The sequence below is a fragment of the Lissotriton helveticus genome, chromosome 8 (genome assembly GCF_964261635.1).
Source record: "Lissotriton helveticus chromosome 8, aLisHel1.1, whole genome shotgun sequence".
Classification (NCBI taxonomy): domain Eukaryota; kingdom Metazoa; phylum Chordata; class Amphibia; order Caudata; family Salamandridae; genus Lissotriton; species Lissotriton helveticus.
In genome coordinates, this window is record NC_136069.1 from 425,131,057 (window position 1) to 425,149,029 (window position 17,973).

Sequence of the window (17,973 nt, forward strand, 5' to 3'; positions counted from 1 at the left end):
ATGACTGAATTGGTATATCCCTGATTGGCTTATTTGGTTTACCTGTTAGTCCCTAGTAGTGTGACCTGTGTGTGCCCAGGGCTGGTAACCCAAATGATGCTGGTGGGCTTGCAGCGCTGTGGTTTGCGCCACCCACAGAAGCAGCTTGTAAAGTGTTCCTCAGACCTGCCAATGCAGTGTCTGCGTGCGGTCTAGAACTGCCATCTTGGCTGTGCAGTGCCCACACTTCCCAGCCCCTGAACCTTCCCTTAGCCTCATGTCAGTCATCCCTATGGTAGGTGCATTGTGTGTTTAAGGTAGGACATGGCTTGGTATGTGTTATTATTGAGAAGAACAAGGGCACCCACTTGGTAAGCAAGGACCAAGGGTATTAGTATACTTAAGCAACAACGGTCCTTGACAAAAGGGAGGTATAGTTTGGGATAATTATAGGCCACAGTCTGCGCTATAATGAACAGGAAGTCCAGCCGGACCCCAAAATTTAATTGATAATGCAATAAAAGGAATATCAAAGCGACATATTTACAGTGGGACACAATCCTGTATCCAACAAGGCTAAACAAACAAATGACAATATACACAGGTTAGGAAGTTTCTCAGGCAATTTACAATTTGTGAGCAGCTAGAAGAATTAGACTGAATCAAATGAGCTTAGCTCATGTAGAAAAAACGCAATTAAGGCACATACTAGTGAACTAGTGTTTAGACTACATAACTGTCGACGGCGTTTCGATCCTGTTAAAATTGAGGATCATCATCAGGACAACCAATGTCTTGCCTGAACATGCAAGCCTGTAATTACAAGGGGGAAACAAAAAGAAGAACAAGGGACATTGATTAAACGGCTAGCCTCAACCAATAACACAAAGAAGGTGGTTTACCACACCATGCTTTAAGGTGATACCTGCCATACGTGCAAACGAGTGCCCGTTGGTCAGTGCCAGTCATCCACGCCGCATGTGCATGTTTTAAAATAAGGGTGAGTCAGGATAAGGCCTGTCATACGTGTAAGTATGTGCCACGCAAGTGTCAAACATAACGGTGATAACTGCACAGTGAGGCGACCCCTGTTGGGTGCACATAGGTCTGAGATGTGCGGGGCGGTTACCTATAGGTGAAGGTCCGAGGAAGACAAGGTCTGGTGTCCTAGGGGGACCACGGAAGTGATTCTAAGTAGAAGAGCGCAGGAGGTCTGGGCTCTGGTGCCTACAGGACGAAAACCTAAGGTTAATACCGGAGGGACGGTCGCCGGGAGGCACGGGGGAAGGGGAGTAGACTGCTTACCTAATAGGCGCAGGATGAGGCTGCAGCGGATGCCGCTACAATTGGAATTGGGAGACGATCGTGGTGATGGAGACTGTGAAAAGGGAGCAATTGGTTAGGGAGGGTGATACGGGAAAGGTTAACCTGAAGGCAAGTATTGCCAGTGGCGCTTACCCGCGTTGGTTGGGGGATCCCAATTGAGGGTCGATATTAGAGACGAAGAAGGATTATGCCGATTGGCGGTTCATGCCTGCGATGAGGGCGACCTGTGGACAAAAACAGTTACGGGTTGAGGGTCCATGAGTCTAATGAGAGAATCTTGCAATGGTAGGGTGGCAGACTAAGAGATAGGGCAGTGCTTACCTGGGAGTTCAGAATAGAACTACAGCAACGCGTCTGGAGGGCCAAATCGCACCGGTCAGACGCTGATTACGGGGCGTGCAGCATAGATGTAGGCAGTCAGCCATATTGGAAGGGGCGGAAGTACTGAAAGTGACAAGACATGGCGGGCATGTTGGGAAGGGCACAGGGTAAAGAATGCGACGGCCATGTTGGAATGGGGATTAATGGGCGGTGCAGTGAAGGGGGTGTGCAAAAATTAATATATACAAAAGGTGGTGATAGCCGTAATTGTGAGTGATTAAAATACAAGTGTTGACTGCATTCAGAATTTAGGAGCTGGACATGCAAGTGATACAAGAAGGGCAACTCCTTTAAAATTCTCATAGTGAACAAGGATTCAGCTCAAGCCAGCATCAATTAATGAACCGTGGCAGTACATGATTACAGGAGTGAGGTCCAATCCTCATTGCGATTGAGTCCTTTCCTTATACTGTCCATGAGTAGGATCATTTTCAATTCCTCTCTGTTTAGTAGATGACCAATATCTCCTCCGCGGGGCGGCAGCTTGACAGATTTAAGGACGGTCCATTTAAGGTCATTGTCACTGTGTCCTTTTTCCGTGAAGTGGTCCACCAGGGGAGCGTTGGGGGTCTTGCAGCGGATTCTGCTACGATGTTGACCTATCCTGGTTTTAATCTTTTGCTTAGTTTGTCCAACATATATAAGCTTGCAAGGTATGTGTAGCATGTCCTGATAGTGAAACACCCTCCATTTTGTTTTTCACTGCTGCAAGGCTACCTGTTCTCCGTAGGCTAGAATGGGCAGACTGGCTATTACATCTTATAGTCCTATACGACTCAGGGAACATGACAGAAATTCGAGTTTAGTATGCCTGAACTCAGAATGATAAAATACATATTTTAGTAAAGTTGGTTTTAACATTCTGTGCTTGAAAATACACCTTTTAGAAAGTAGGTATTTTCTTGCCTAAGCCTCCAGTGTGCTCTGCCTGCTGTTATGTGTATTGGCTGTCTGGGTTTAGAGGGGCAAGGCAGGCTGAGTCAGACTCGGGTTGAATAGAGAGATCTGCATTGAGTACTGGAGAGGGGTAGCTCCTTGACCTGAATAGGGCTGTGCCTGGCAAGGTGAATGCTGGCTCCACCTCCTACTGTCCGTCTGATGGCAGACGCCCTCTTTCTGAAAGGAAGGATGCAGCCTGGTAAACAAAGTGCTCCAGGCCTGACCAGAACTGGTTCTGGCTGGGTTCAGTGACTAGAGACTTTTGAGAACAAAGACTTTTGGGGTATAAATATCTGTGCCCAAACCCCTGGTTATTGTATTGCTCCTGGATGTCAAGAGGAACCTCTGTCTGTGTTACTGAAGGAATCTGCAGGAGAGGACTGTCCTTGTGTGCTGTTTCTTGGATTGGCCTGCAGTAGTTCCCCTTGGACTTGGAAGAAGAGGGAAAGGACTTTTGAGAGACTTTTATTTTGGTAAGCAATCACCCAAGGGCTAGAAGAGAGCTAGCCTCCTGCTGGAGTCACAGGCACACCTGACGCCCCCACTAGCCTCCTGATTCCTCCCAGTGAGGAGTTCTATCTGCAGGGGAGGCCCCTGTGAGTTTCAAGGCCTGTAGTTCCACTACAGAGAAGAGAGTGCTGAAATCGTCACTAAAGCCCGTTTGCGAGCCGCCGCAGCTGAAGAGCGTAAGAAAAATCATTGTGCTGCTCCCGCCGAGCGCTCGCAAACCAAAGATCACTATATCGCACGCTTGCGGGCCGCAATGTGCTCGCTAACCCCCGAGATCATCGCATTGCACGTTTGCGGGCTTGTCGAAGGCTAGCTGACCCCGGATCATCGCATCGAGATCATCGCATCACGACATCGCAGAGCGGGCACCGTGCGCCCACCATTTTCCTCCCATCGCACCCGATCATCGGGGCGCCATTTTCTTTTGTCGCAACCACATCGCTCACACAACAGGATCAGCGCATCATCCTCCGTTGCGGCAAGGATTCAACGCATCGCTGTCCTAGCGTGAAGAAGTCTGTTGCTTTGTCCCGCATGCACCCGCAGACTGGCGCATCATCCTCCTTTGTGGCAAGGATTCAACGCATCGCCGGCCTAGCGTGGGGAAAATCATCGCTACAACTCTTTTGTGACATTTTGCTTGTTTTGCTACAAAATCCAGGTACTTTGTAAGTAAAAGGGTCGCAGAGACCCCTGCTTTGAGCTGAACCCCTGTTTGAACACTTTGAACTCTTTTTCCATCTTTCCAAGTCTTTTTACCGTTATTGGTCTTGTGTTAAGTCTACATATAAAGATACTTATTTTTTATACCTACTTGTGTGGTGTCCCTTTGTAGTGTCCTTCACTGTGTTACTGTGTATGATAATAAATGCTTTACACACTGCCTCTGAGATAAGCCTAGCTGCTCGTGCTACGTTACCACCGGGTTGAGCAGGGGTTATCAAAGGGTGTAGTCCCCTTACCCTGACCTAGGAAGAAGGGTCCCTACTTGGACTGTGGCCAGCCACTGCCAACTAGAGACCCCCATTTCTAACATTGGTGGTCAGCGGTGAGGGTCTGGACTTGCATTTGTGATCACATTAAAAGGGTTTAGTATGGAGAGGGTATTGTGATTTTGACCCCCTTAGTGTCCTACACTATCCTCAAGATGGTTTTGTTTGGAATGGGAATAGTAATTCTGATCTATTTAGTGCCCAACATCTTTCCCAAGATGGTTAAGTTTGGCTTGGAAATAGTACATCTGACCCTTTTACTGTTGAACTAGTTGTTAAAATCTGGATTGTGGCGTAAACATTATCGGCGCCATCTTGTCCTTTTCAGATCCATACGTGCACGTAAGCAGCAGCCATTTTGATTGCCATGGCCTCTCTGCCCACTCCCGATAGCCAGCGCGTCTCTCCCCCCTCACTCTCTTGTCTCCCCAAGCATCCCCCCCGCGCTCCGGCAACCCCCGATCTCTCCTCCTTGAACCATAAATAAACCATAAGCGCGATCCTGCCTCAGCGCAATATCCCGAGCCGAAACCATATAACCCTTTCATCCCTTCACAGGAACAAGCCTTTGATATCCTCTTCCTCCCTGCCCGATTGTCCAAGCTGTTCCCAGGCCAGCGCCAGGCCCCGCAGATGTAGTTTATTGCCCCCTACAGTAGGAACTCACCCCATCAAAGGAGCGGGGATTAATCAACGCCTTCGCACCCCGAAGATCCGACTGATCACACGCATCCCCGTTCCCAGCGGAATGTCCAGCTGCGCGATAACCACCACATGCTGAGATCGGGGTGGGAACTCTACTGTAGATGTGTGTGGGAACAGGCCTGGACCGGGAATTCCGAGGATGTCTTCTCTGTCCTTCAAAGAAACATTACGGATGCAGTGTATGTAATAAAGCCATAAACATGTGTATAAGAGGCTAGGCCTCAGAGATAGCCAGCGCATCTCTCCCCCCTCAATCTCTTGTCTCCCCAAGCATCCCCCCCCCCCCGCGCTCCGGCAACCCCCGATCTCTCCTCCTTGAACCATAAACGAACCATAAGCGCGATCCTGCCTCAGCGCAATATCCCGAGCCGAAACCATATAACCCTTTCATCCCTTCACAGGAACAAGCCTTTGATATCCTCTTCCTCCCTGCCCGATTGTCCAAGCTGTTCCCAGGCCACCGCCAGGCCCCGCAGATGTAGTTTATTGCCCCCTACAGTAGGAACTCACCCCATCAAAGGAGCGGGGATTAATCAACGCCTTCGCACCCCGAAGATCCGACTGATCACACACATCCCCGTTCCCAGCGGAATGTCCAGCTGCGCGATAACCACCACATGCTGATATCGGGGTGGGAACTCTACTGTAGATGTGTGTGGGAACGGGCCTGGACCGGGAATTCCGAGGATGTCTTCTCTGTCCTTCAAAGAAACATTACGGATGCAGTGTATGTAATAAAGCCATAAACCTGTGTATAAGAGGCCAGGCCTCAGAGATGCGGTTAGAGCACCTCGAGAAGATACCCTGTTGTCTGATTTGACGTGTTCTGCTCCGTCGGAATAAACTCCTGTTTCTAGCCTTCCAGTCTCCAGCGCCTGCCTCTTTGTTTGGTAATATCAGATGGTATGAGAGGCGGCTAACGCCGGGCAAACACTGAAGGTTCTTGGTCGACATCGGCTCTACCTTTTTACATAGTTAATATAATACCTTTACCTTCCAGCACGGTTCCGAAGATGGTTTAAGTTCCAGTTGGAGCAGTATTTTGTACTTATATAATGTGTGAGTATTTTAAGTAAGTATATTGTATTCTAGGATTTTAGGTGTATTAAAGTTAGTTTGTGTTTTATTTACTGTGATATTTGAGTTATCTATCTGTTTGTAGTAGATAAGTGAAGTGTAAGGAGCTGATATCACATAAAGGGAGCTAGCTATTTTTGTTCGAGAAGGGAATGGCAGAAATGATGCCTAGTTAGTTTTCGGCATGAGGCCCTCCCTCCTCTAAGGTCCTGCTCGCACCTCACATAGTGAAATATTTGTTTAAGTTGGCAAAGCCCTTCAACCCATATATCCATTCAGTACTTAATTTGAGCCGGTGGTTGCAGGCATGATCCACCAGCACTCAGTCTTGGGGACTAGCACTTCTTTTTCCTTATTAGACTTTGACCCACAGCAAGAGAGAGAAAAAACACAAAAGGCAGACAGGAGGAGGAAGGGAAACACGGAAAAACAGTGACAGAGGGAGAAAGGAAGGATGAAAAAAACCTGCTAGACCTACATAAAGAGGTAGTGAGTGTATGGTGGAGGGAGAAAGGCGTGAGGTGGATCAGCTAGAAAGAATAATTGGTACTTGGCATCCTGACATTCCTCAGCATGAGCTGAAAAACTTTGGGCAGAGGCACCTATTATTTTACAAATTAAGCACTGGGTCCGTGAACACAGTTCTCTTCTCAGATCCATAACAGCTAATTCCCGATATATACAAGATCCACCATAACGACAAATGAAGGAGCCACTTTTCAGATGCAATGCATAACGCATCCTGCACGTTTCTAGGAAATAATCATGGAGGTTTAATACGTTTCTCTGGTTATAGTGAACAGTTTTTAGGTCTCGCCTGTCAATGCGCATGCGCATTGAGCAGAGCGAGACTATGGGGGCTTAAACAAAGCTTACCTACACTGGCGATTCACTGGCGATTTGATGAAGTGCATGTGCACTTTTAACTCAATGCGCAAGCGCAATTAGTTAAAATGCGCGTGCACAGCATCAAATCGTCAGCTTAGTGCCGCCAGCAGCTCTTCCCGCTCCGCCCCCTGCTGCATCAAAGGCTTGGCGCTGTGCCTCAGCCCAGCCATTCTCCTCCCCTAATTACCCCCTGCTGCATCAAAGGCTTTTTCACGGCCGGCCGGCCGTGCTTTCAGTTCACGGCCGGCCGGCCGTGTCTCCTTTTCTTTTTTTTTTTTCATTAATTGAATGTCTTCCAGCAAGCTCTCCTCATCCGTAGCTTTAGGTGTGATGACAGCATTTCCTTATAAGATTACTGCTCTCTTGGGAATATATGAGGGCATGAAGCCTTCTGAATTCGGCTGATCATTATCAGAGAGTGTTTTGGTGAAAATACTGGACTTTTCTTATGCGTGCTGCTACAAAAAGAGCTCAGCTCTCCTTAGCTACGGGAAAGCTGTTTGGCTTACTTCTGCTCGCTCAGCCAGCAATTGTGCCATGTGGTGTGTTTTTAGCTTTACTAGCTCATTGGTGTGTACTGGCTTGCCACTTTGCTGGAATAAAGTACCGGCCATAACGCTGAATACGACTTTCTTTTAATTAGTTCACCAGTTTGCTGCCAAGTGAATTTGAGAGTAATAGTGGCAATCATGTTTGAAACTGCATAACGTGAGCGGAATAAGCTTGCAAGCCGCAATCACCCCACATCCACCACATCCACCACCACATCCACCACCACCTCCACATCCACCACCACCGCATCCACCACCACATCCACCACCACATCCACCCTCACCCTCACCTTCACTCACCCTCAACCCCTCACCCTCAACCCCTCACTCACCCTCACTCTCACTCACCCTCACTCACCCTCAACCCCTCACCCTCACCCTCACTCACCCTCACCCTCACTCACCCTCACTCACCCTCACCCTCACTCACCCTCAACCCCTCACCCTCACTCACCCTCACCCTCACTCACCCTCAACCCCTCACCCTCACTCACCCTCACCCTCACCCTCACCCACCCTCAACCCCTCACCCTCACTCACCACCCCTCACCCTCACCCTCACTCACCCTCACCCTCACTCACCCTCACCCTCACTCACCCTCACCCTCACTCACCCTCACTCACTCTCACCCTCACTCACCCTCACCCTCACTCACCCTCCCTCACCCTCACTCACCCTCCCTCACCCTCACTCACCCTCCCTCACCCTCACCCTCACTCACCCTCACCCTCACTCACCCTCACCCTCACTCACACTCACCCTCACCCTCACTCACACTCACCCTCAACCCCTCACCCTCACTCACCCTCACCCACCCTCACCCTCACCCACCCTCAACCCCTCACCCTCACTCACCCTCAACCCCTCACCCTCACCCTCACACCCTCAACCCCTCACCCTCAACCCCTCACTCACCCTCACTCTCACTCACCCTCACTCACCCTCACTCACCCTCAACCCCTCACCCTCACTCACCCTCACTCACCCTCTCCCCTCACCCTCACTCACCCTCACCCTCACCCTCACTCACCCTCAACCCCTCACCCTCACCCTCACTCACCCTCACCCTCACTCACCCTCAACCCCTCACCCTCACTCACCCTCAACCCCTCACCCTCACTCACCCTCAACCCCTCACCCTCACCCTCACTCACCCTCAACCCCTCACCCTCAACCCCTCACCCTCACCCTCACTCACCCTCAACCCCTCACCCTCACTCACCCTCACCCTCACCCTCACTCACCCTCACTCACCCTCAACCCCTCACCCTCAACCCCTCACCCTCACTCACCCTCACTCACCCTCACCCTCACTCACCCTCACTCACCCTCACTCACCCTCACCCTCACTCACCCTCACTCTCACTCTCACTCTCACTCACCCTCACTCACCCTCACCCTCACCCTCACTCACCCTCACTCACCCTCACCCTCACTCACCCTCACTCACCCTCACTCACCCTCACCCTCACTCACCCTCAACCCCTCACCCTCACTCACCCTCCCCCTCACTCACCCTCACTCACCCTCAACCCCTCACCCTCACTCACCCTCAACCCCTCACCCTCAACCCCTCACTCACCCTCACTCTCACTCACCCTCACTCACCCTCAACCCCTCACCCTCACTCACCCTCACCCTCACTCACCCTCAACCCCTCACCCTCACCCACCCTCACCCTCACCCTCACTCACCCTCAACCCCTCACCCTCACCCTCCCTCACCCTCACCCTCACCCTCACTCACCCTCAACCCCTCACCCTCACTCACCCTCACTCACCCTCAACCCCTCACCCTCACTCACCCTCAACCCCTCACCCTCACTCACCCTCAACCCCTCACCCTCAACCCCTCACCCTCACCCTCACTCACCCTCACAACACATATTGTGTTACAATAGGTGTCACATTTGCGAAAGATAAAACTATTGGCATTGTAAATAACAAAGCTATTAATTTCGCTATTTTCAAAACAAGCACATAAATAAAAAATGTGTCCTTTACAATACCAATAGCTCAAACTTTCCTAATGCGAGACCTATTGCATTGCTGTGCTTCTCTCCCCTGCTGCACTCTCCTGCTCTCTAGAGATGTGGCCTAACGACCAGAGCTGCCATCTAAGTCACGTAAATACAAAACATGTTGCATTCCAAATGCTATAGGTGTCACATTCGCGAAAGTTATAACTATTGGCATTGTAAATGACAAAGCCATCAATTTAGCAATTTTAAAAACCAACAAATAAATAAAATATGTCATTCACAAGACCAATAACTCCAACTTTTCTAATGCGAGACCTATTGCATTTGCAATGCTTGTTTTCAGAGTGTGTGTTTTGTGGGTCTTGCCTGCAAATTACCCCAGCTTTGTTGGACCTTTGATCTGTTCTCATTACGTTCTTCAACTTAGTTTTGCGGATCCAAGAGGAAAGGCGAGTAAGGCTTGCGCGCCACCTAGTGGTCCCCTTGAAATTACTATAAAAAGACTCCAAAGTTTCCTATTTTCAATGTACAGAGAACGACCGTTCAGTAAGCCCTGTAAAGGTTGGCATCGGTGCTGTGCGTAATAGAGAAGAACCGACGGTTCTAAAATGACCAAAAATGAGCATAGTAGCTTAGTGTATTTCTAAAATCTTTTGATTCTCTGTTTAAAAGCTTAGAGCACAGGTACTTATAGTACAGCCCACGTGCCTCCAGCGGCCCGGAAAGCCATCCTACCTGTGTTTTAAAAAAAATAATAAATAGTGTTAGCAAATACTGCCGGTTGCAGCAGCCTAGACTCTGAGAGACTCTGCTCTGTGGGGACCATGGGACTCCAGGGATTGTCAGAGTGGAGATGCAGGGGCGCTAAGAGGTGAAATACAGCAAAGCTTTATTAACATGTAAATGGTATTTTAAAGACCTGTGAAGTACTCCTGTGCGTCTGTGTGTGTGTGCCGGGAAGCTGTCTCAGCCCGGGCTGAGGGCTGGCACACACACGGGGTGAGATGACAGAGGGTGATAGAGGGAGGGGGAGGGAGACAGATGGAGAGGGAGGGAGGGAGACAGAGGTTGACAGAGGGAGGGAGATAGAGGGTGACAGAGAGAGGGAGACAGAGGGAGGGAGACAGAGGGAGAGGGAGGGAGACAGAGGGTGACAGAGGGAGGGAGACAGAGGATGACAGAGGGAGGGAGGGAGATAGAGGGTGATAGAGGGAGGGAGAGGAAGGGAGACAGAGAGAGGGAGGCAGAGAGGAAGGCAGAGAGGGAGGGAGACAGAGGGATGGGGAGGGAGGGAGAGGGAGACAGGGAGGGAGACAGGGAGGGAGACAGGGAGGGAGACAGAGGGAGGGAGAGAGAGGGAAAGTGACAGAGGGAGAGAGACAGAGGGAGAAGAAGACAGAGGGAGAGGAAGACAGAGGGAGGGAGATTTATTGCAAATAATCGTTTTTTAAACTCAACTAGTGCACTACTGCAGTGACAATAAAACTAAGGGGCATATTACCAAGCAATAGCAATAATTATCGCTATTGCTTAGTTAGAGACAAAATTTTACCGCTGAGCTGTGGCAATTTTTATCGCAGATAAACCCCAAGGTTTATCGCAAATGCGATAAAAAACAGCCGCAATGCATGAATATCGCTGAAAAGTCAGCGATATTCATGCATTATCGAGCTAATGCTCTTAGCCATGTTATCCACCTTCCATTGGATAACATGGCTAAGAACTGCTCAGGGCCGGTGTTAGCTTTTGGAGATATTCGCGCTTAGCGCGAATATCTCCAAAAGTTGGTAATAGGAGATAGCGATGTTAGCGACTGTTTCCAGTCGCTACCATCTTGGCACGCCCACTTTGCATGTCATTAGTGATAAATATCACTGACATGCAAAGTGGGGCCCAAGATGGTCGCTATCTCCTACTAGCTGTCGCTAATTGGTGTTAGCGACAGCTAGGTAATAGGGAGATAATTTTATCTCCGCTTTCTTGGCTTTTAAAGTCAAAAAAGCAGAGATAAACCCCCTTGATAATATGCCCCTAAATCCATGGATGCCCAATCTAGTTGTATGCTGGCTTGAAGAAAGCAAACTTTCCGAGAACTCTGAGGGAAAGTTGCAATTCTATTACAGACGTGGAGGTGAGGATTAAGCTTTATCTTTCTTCTTTTTAGGCCCGGGGTTTGATACCATGGATAGAGTTGGTTTTGGGTCCTTCCTTTCATCCTTTGACTTTCTTCAACCAGCTTCTTTCAGCCACTGACTTGGGCCTTTGTCAATCACATCTTGGCTCAACCCAGTGGAGTTTTCATGTCTCATTTAATACTATTCCCTGTTACGGTGTGTCCATTCACCTTTACTTGAGCCCTTGCCTTGAAGTGCATCAAAGACTATTTAAAACACCATAAGGAGGAGCACCGAACTCTACATCTTAAACTATGTTTTACCCACCTCTGTCCAAGTGCTTTATAACCTTGCTAGTGTCATTTGAAAGGGTTGTAATGCTGCCCAGTGTTATTTAAGCTGCAGCAGCCTAAACATGAGCTTGGAACTGGAACTTGTGGCCCCATTAGGATGGCAGGTGGATTGCCCCCGCTGGGCCGGCAGTAGTCACCGCTGGCCCGGCGGGGGCGGTCCGTCCGCCTTCCTTGCAGCAAAGACCCCCGCCATATGACAATGGCTGGGGGGTTCACGGCGGATGGAAAGACCGTCCGCCGGTTTTCCGCCCGGTCGACAAGTCGACCGGGCGGAAAAGGGTTCAATATGGTGGCGGTGTCTGTCAGACACCGCCAGCCATATTAGAATATGGGCTGGAACATGCCTTTCCGTGGTGGCATTGCCGCCACGGAAAGGCATGCTGAGTCTGCTTGCGGGGCCCTGTTGCGGGCTCCCAGGGACTCCGAGGAGGGGGTGGGGGGTGCACATGAGGGGTACCTATGGTACCCCATGCATTTCCATGCACAACATGGCAGGCACCGCGCGGTGCCTGCCATGTTGTGCATGGAAATGCACGACATGCCTCCCTGGTGCCCGCCGCAATGTCAGGAATGCAGGATGCGCCCGTGTGGCGAGCGCATCCTAATGTCAGCAACAGGACCCCCGCACCAATTGCAGGTGGTCCCATTCCACGAGAGAATGGCGGGCCATCCTAATGACCCCCTAAGTGAGGTGATTTGGACTGCACTTTTATTACCATTTCCCAGACAGGAGACATGGATCCAATGTCTACAATCTATGAGCCGGAATTATTTCAATTATGGCCATGTTTGATCATATTTTCAGAACTCGAGTTTTAAAACTTTAGATCAAATCGTCATAAGCTGTTTTGGGATCAAAATGGTACTTTGACATCAGGGCACTATCAACAGCACGGCCAATCTTTAAGCCCCAAACCATTAATTGTGAGAGTTTGGGCTCCAGTTCCTGTCTACCATCCCCCGTATCTGACATATCTTTTTCTAATGTTACCAAATAAGTTATATCTCGCACTATAGGCTCTTCAATTACTTTCAGATGATGCCATAGACGTAAATGCCCCTTGCTTGCGTTCACTGTGAAAAAAAACCCATATATAAATGTAATATTCTTCTTAAACTGAACGGAAAACATTTTATATCCTCAACGCTTATTACCCTGGATCTGTGCTTAATTTGTAAAAAATAAAGTAAGTGCCGGGGCCCTCCGCAAGAGGCCACTGCAGCTTGCACCACACATTGTTCCAGCCAGCGCTGCCCATGACAGTACCAAAAGAAGTATTAGCCATCACACTCCTAAAAGTGTGACTATTCAGACTATTCCAGGTCCTCAACATTATAAGAATAGCTTGAGCCCTAGTAATAGTCATTTTTAATGTATCTTGAATTAATAAACATCTGTTGTTGCGCTCATCTCCAAATTAGACAGTCAGTGCCACCATGGTGCAGACTGTCATAAGTACCAGTGTTGACAATTAAGTGCTGGTGCAGAGTACCGGAAACCACTGGCTCAAATTAAGCACTGTCCTGGATGGGCAAAAAGACAGGCCAAATTTTAACACTTCAGCCTTATATATAGAACATTCTCTATTTGATAAACTGAAAAGTGTAAAAGATTCCTCTTTTTGCAACCGTAGCTCTCTATATCTGCTCCTGGCATCTCAATCTCATTAGCGAATGCAGCCTGTGTGAGCACATTAAACCCAGACCATTTGGATTTGCTGAAGCTTGTTATTTCCCATCAGCCAAACAAAGAAACAATACTAGGATTATATTTCTCATGACTCAAGATAAACTCACTAATAAGTGTCCTTCCATACATATGTTTTCTGAAGAAACAGAACTTCCCTTTTCTTGTTGCGAGGCAGCGAAATTTAAAGAATTATCCTTATTTCTCATAAATTCTCTTTCAGGTCTCCAATTGAAAGGATCTCTAATTGTTACATCAGCTTGATGGCTTTCTGTCAAAAAAGCATATGTATATGAAAAACATAAATCTTGCATATCAAAAATCCATAATAAATATATAATCGCTATCACGATCCATTTCTAAATAAACATACACAACCCCTCTCAAAAATAAACAAATTGCCTAGTGCTTATACTTTTCGGGAATGTGCGTCCATCATTTACTGAGAAGGGAATATGTATAGGAGGCGCTTTAAATTTGCCGCAGAGCTCCCAGACGCGCCCGGATAAGGCTGGGCTGAGCCACCCCTCTGACAATCCATCTAGTTAATCTGCTAGCTCCCCATTTCCGGTAAGAGAGTGTGGCTACCACAGATCAATGATTAATGGAACAATTTGTAATGAAGCATCCAATCTAATAACTTTTTTCTCTGAGATACAATTTGTTGGATTCATTGTTACTTCACGGACAAGCCTTAATTTGCTCATGTACTTTTTGAGGGAAGCCTGTTTATAAGCCTCAACCTTTTATGCACGTTTTATTTGGTTTTTGCTAATGGCAAATAGTGCTAGATCTATACTCCGTGTATAGGAACTCTGCTTCGTATATGATAGTAATCATTTGCTTCGGAGAATTTATTGCGTTTACTTAGTATTTCCTCATTTATTGCGCATACCCGCTTATAGCGTTTGGTGTGTAATAATAATGGGGAAAAGGAAAGCAGCAGAAGCCATTACAGGCAGGAAAAAAATTCCAAGGACCCACAAACTGCCAAAATCAGCAGCTGAGAACTGTACACTTGCCACCATTAACAACCTTATCGAAGAGGTAGAGAACATGCTGTCTAATGGTAAAGAGTCTAACTCTAAGGGGAGTAACAAAATATCATCGTATTATGGCAAAAAGGATAAAATCTTAAGTGGAAAGCCTAATAGCCATACATTTACTGTCCATCAGAGCCATGAAAAAGCTCTTTCACCTGTAATACCTCCCTTCTAACCTAAAAACAGGAATTAATACAAGTAAAACAAACATAGCTAGGAATGAAATATTAGACAACTCAGATAACGATATCGATAACGACCCCCAGGACGAAATCATGAGTGCTCTAACAAATATTCGTGTTAGCAGAAAACCCAGAAATAATATTAGGGCCTCACTTGGGGGGGGGGGGGGGGGGGATCAATGACCTAACAGAAGTTTGCCCAAACTATCCCCATCACATGCTCAGGTACAAACACATATTATCGATACACACAGATTAGTGTTAGATCTGTCTAGTAAAGGTATTGTTGAGGAAGAGGTTAGAGTGATTTAAAAAAAGGATAGAAACCCTCACTAGCAGTTTGCATCCAAGTGAGAAGGGTTTAGCTACCTTATCTGGTGTGAACAAACCCACAGAGACCAGGCCAAAAAACACTACCACTAGAAACGACATGCTCAAGAAGCAAATAGAAGGAGCAGGAAACTGCTCCCAAACTCATAAACATCATGAGTGGCATAACATAGATCGAGTACCAGTCAGTAGTTCCCTGGTGGTTGCTCCCGTGAGGTTCCTTCCTTCCTCTCCACACTTTTTCTACCTTTTCTCTATCTTTTTCACATTTAAGTAGAGTGACTGCTTGACACACAAGTAATCACATAGAGACATGTAGAGTGGGTTCATAGAAGATATGAAAGAGGCACACGTTGTTGATAGGATTAAGATTACCAACAGACTACGTAGAGTCTGTAGTAGCAGCCATCACAACTGATGTTTGAACTATTGCCTACCAGTACGGACTAGGTTAAGTTTGTTGCACATAACATAGATCATACCTATAGTTTACGGCCAAATCCAGGGCACCCAGTGACTATTTTACAGAAACGGCCTAGAGAACATAGAGCACAGCAAATCCCGCCTCACATGAAAAGGCACCCTGACAGTTTACCCCCAGTTAGATTGCGAAAGGGGGATTGGGAACGTGGAAATAGACAGAGAAATGAAGTACCCCAACAAGTATCAGATATGGAACCGTTGCATCGGGTTCATGGGGTATTGTCTCCTATAATGTTTTTCTCACCAATGTCCCAAGATTAAAACCAGGAACCAGGGAGGATGAGGACTCCTTGGTTAACAAGGTTATACACTGGATAAGAACCAAATGTCACTGCCTTTCCGTAATTAGAACAGATATAAAGAGTGCTGCACGGCTACGGCAAGAGGGAGATATTAGGTTAATGTTTCATTCAAAAGCAATAGCGGATACCTTGATTACTTTGAATCTAAGAACTCATTCATTATTTGATTCACTCTGATGGCCCAAAATAGCCTCGAAGCAGTAGATTGACTGAATTCACCCACCGATCAGACACTGATAAGGTCAGGAACACAGCTCCATCTTTGTGGGGCCCACGACCAAGCTAGTTTGGTCAAGCAAATTGATAATGAGAAAGTTGTGGGAGAATCCACCCCTAGTATTAACCAAGGATCAAACATACCATCGGATGGTGGGTCTATCAAACTAGAGAATAGTATCCCCAAAACAAATGGTGTCAAATTATTGTCCTGGAACATAGCCGGTCTCACAAAAAAACTCTTGGAACCTGATTGGCAAGATTATATAGACAAGCACCACCTATGCCTTTTCCAAGAGACCTGGCTTTGGAACCCCTATACAAGGTGGGATACCGAATGTTTAGTATTGAGGCAAATCAACCAAAAAAAAGGCAGACCCTCAGGTGGACTTTTAATATGGGTTAAAAACCAAGTAAATGCCGAAATAGAAACTTTATCTACCAGTTCAGATGACATCCAGGGAGTATGTTTAAAGTTTCCTAATAAATCTATGATCTCTCTTTTTAATATATATATAAGACCAAAAGATCACTCTAAAGAAACACCCTTAATTAATCACCTGGGAGGGATCATTGATTCTATTACAAATAATGGCCCCATTGTAATTGGTGGTGATTTCAATTGTTGCTATGAACCACTAAGGGACATGCAAACTATACTGGAAAAGGGAAGACTTAGCACTGGGCATCCCACTATTAAGCACAGAAAGGCCAAAGAAGGTGTACCGTCTCAGCCCTACAGATTTTTAACTTTACTGTAGAAAAAGGGCTACTGTCCTGCAATGGGAGATGCCCCTCTGATCTTGAGCGTTCAAACACATTTTCAAGGGGCCAATCATCCTCATCCATAGACTATATTATGAAGAGTGCTGCATATTGGGCTTACGTGATCGATTTTAGAGTAGAGGCTAGGAGGGAAAGTGACCACTTCCCCCTATGTCTAGAATTTGAAGCAAAATATTTCCAGCACCAACCTAGATCAGGTTTGCAGGTTTCACAGTCCACATTGAGCAATAATAGAAGGGCAGTTAGATGGCCATTTATATTAGGGAAACTTGAACCCCTTACTTCTATTTATAACATTTTTAGTGACCTTTTATCTTCTTTTCTTTTTTATGAGACTTCGAATCCTATCCCAATCACCCAAATCCATGCAACATTAGTGGAAAAGATCAAACCCCACCTCACTAGAGTGGTGAGAGACAAAGCCTTTGCCAATGATAAGTTTCCACTGGCTAATCCCTGGTTTAATTAAGCTTGTAGAGAAGCAAAGAAGAGCCTAATCAAGGCCTTAAGGCTGAAAGAATCGGCTACAATTAGGCAAGAAAGAAAACACTACAATCAGATACTAAAAGTAGCACGCAGAAACTGGGATGACGCCAGTTGGGAAGACTTGTTAATTGCAGCAAGGACCGGAGATCAATCGCTATTTTGGCGGATTATTGCAAATGGCAATAAGACAAGTAAACCAGCCCAGGATTACCATATAGATCCCAAAACATGGTTTAGCCACTTTGCACATTTATAGGCATGCCCGGGTTGGCCATCAAGCGAGAACCTAAGCACAATTAAAGAGCTGATAATGTCTAATGAGATTGAACCACTATACTTTAGTGTCTTAGACACCAAGCAGGCCATAGCCGCGATTAAGCTGTCTAAAGCACCCGGCCCAGATAATATCCCTGGAGACCTCTTCAGACATGATCCCGAGGTATGGGCACGATACATCAATTTATTATGTTACACAATTAGCAGAGGGCAGCCCATCCCCACATCATGGAATGGCGCAGAGATCGTCCCTATATATAAAAAGGGTAGTAGGGACGATCCCGACAATTATAGACCTATCAGCTTGATAGATATTACCCAAAAGGTTTATTCAAAGCAGATATTGGATAAACTAAATGATTGGCTAGTCGATAATGATATACTG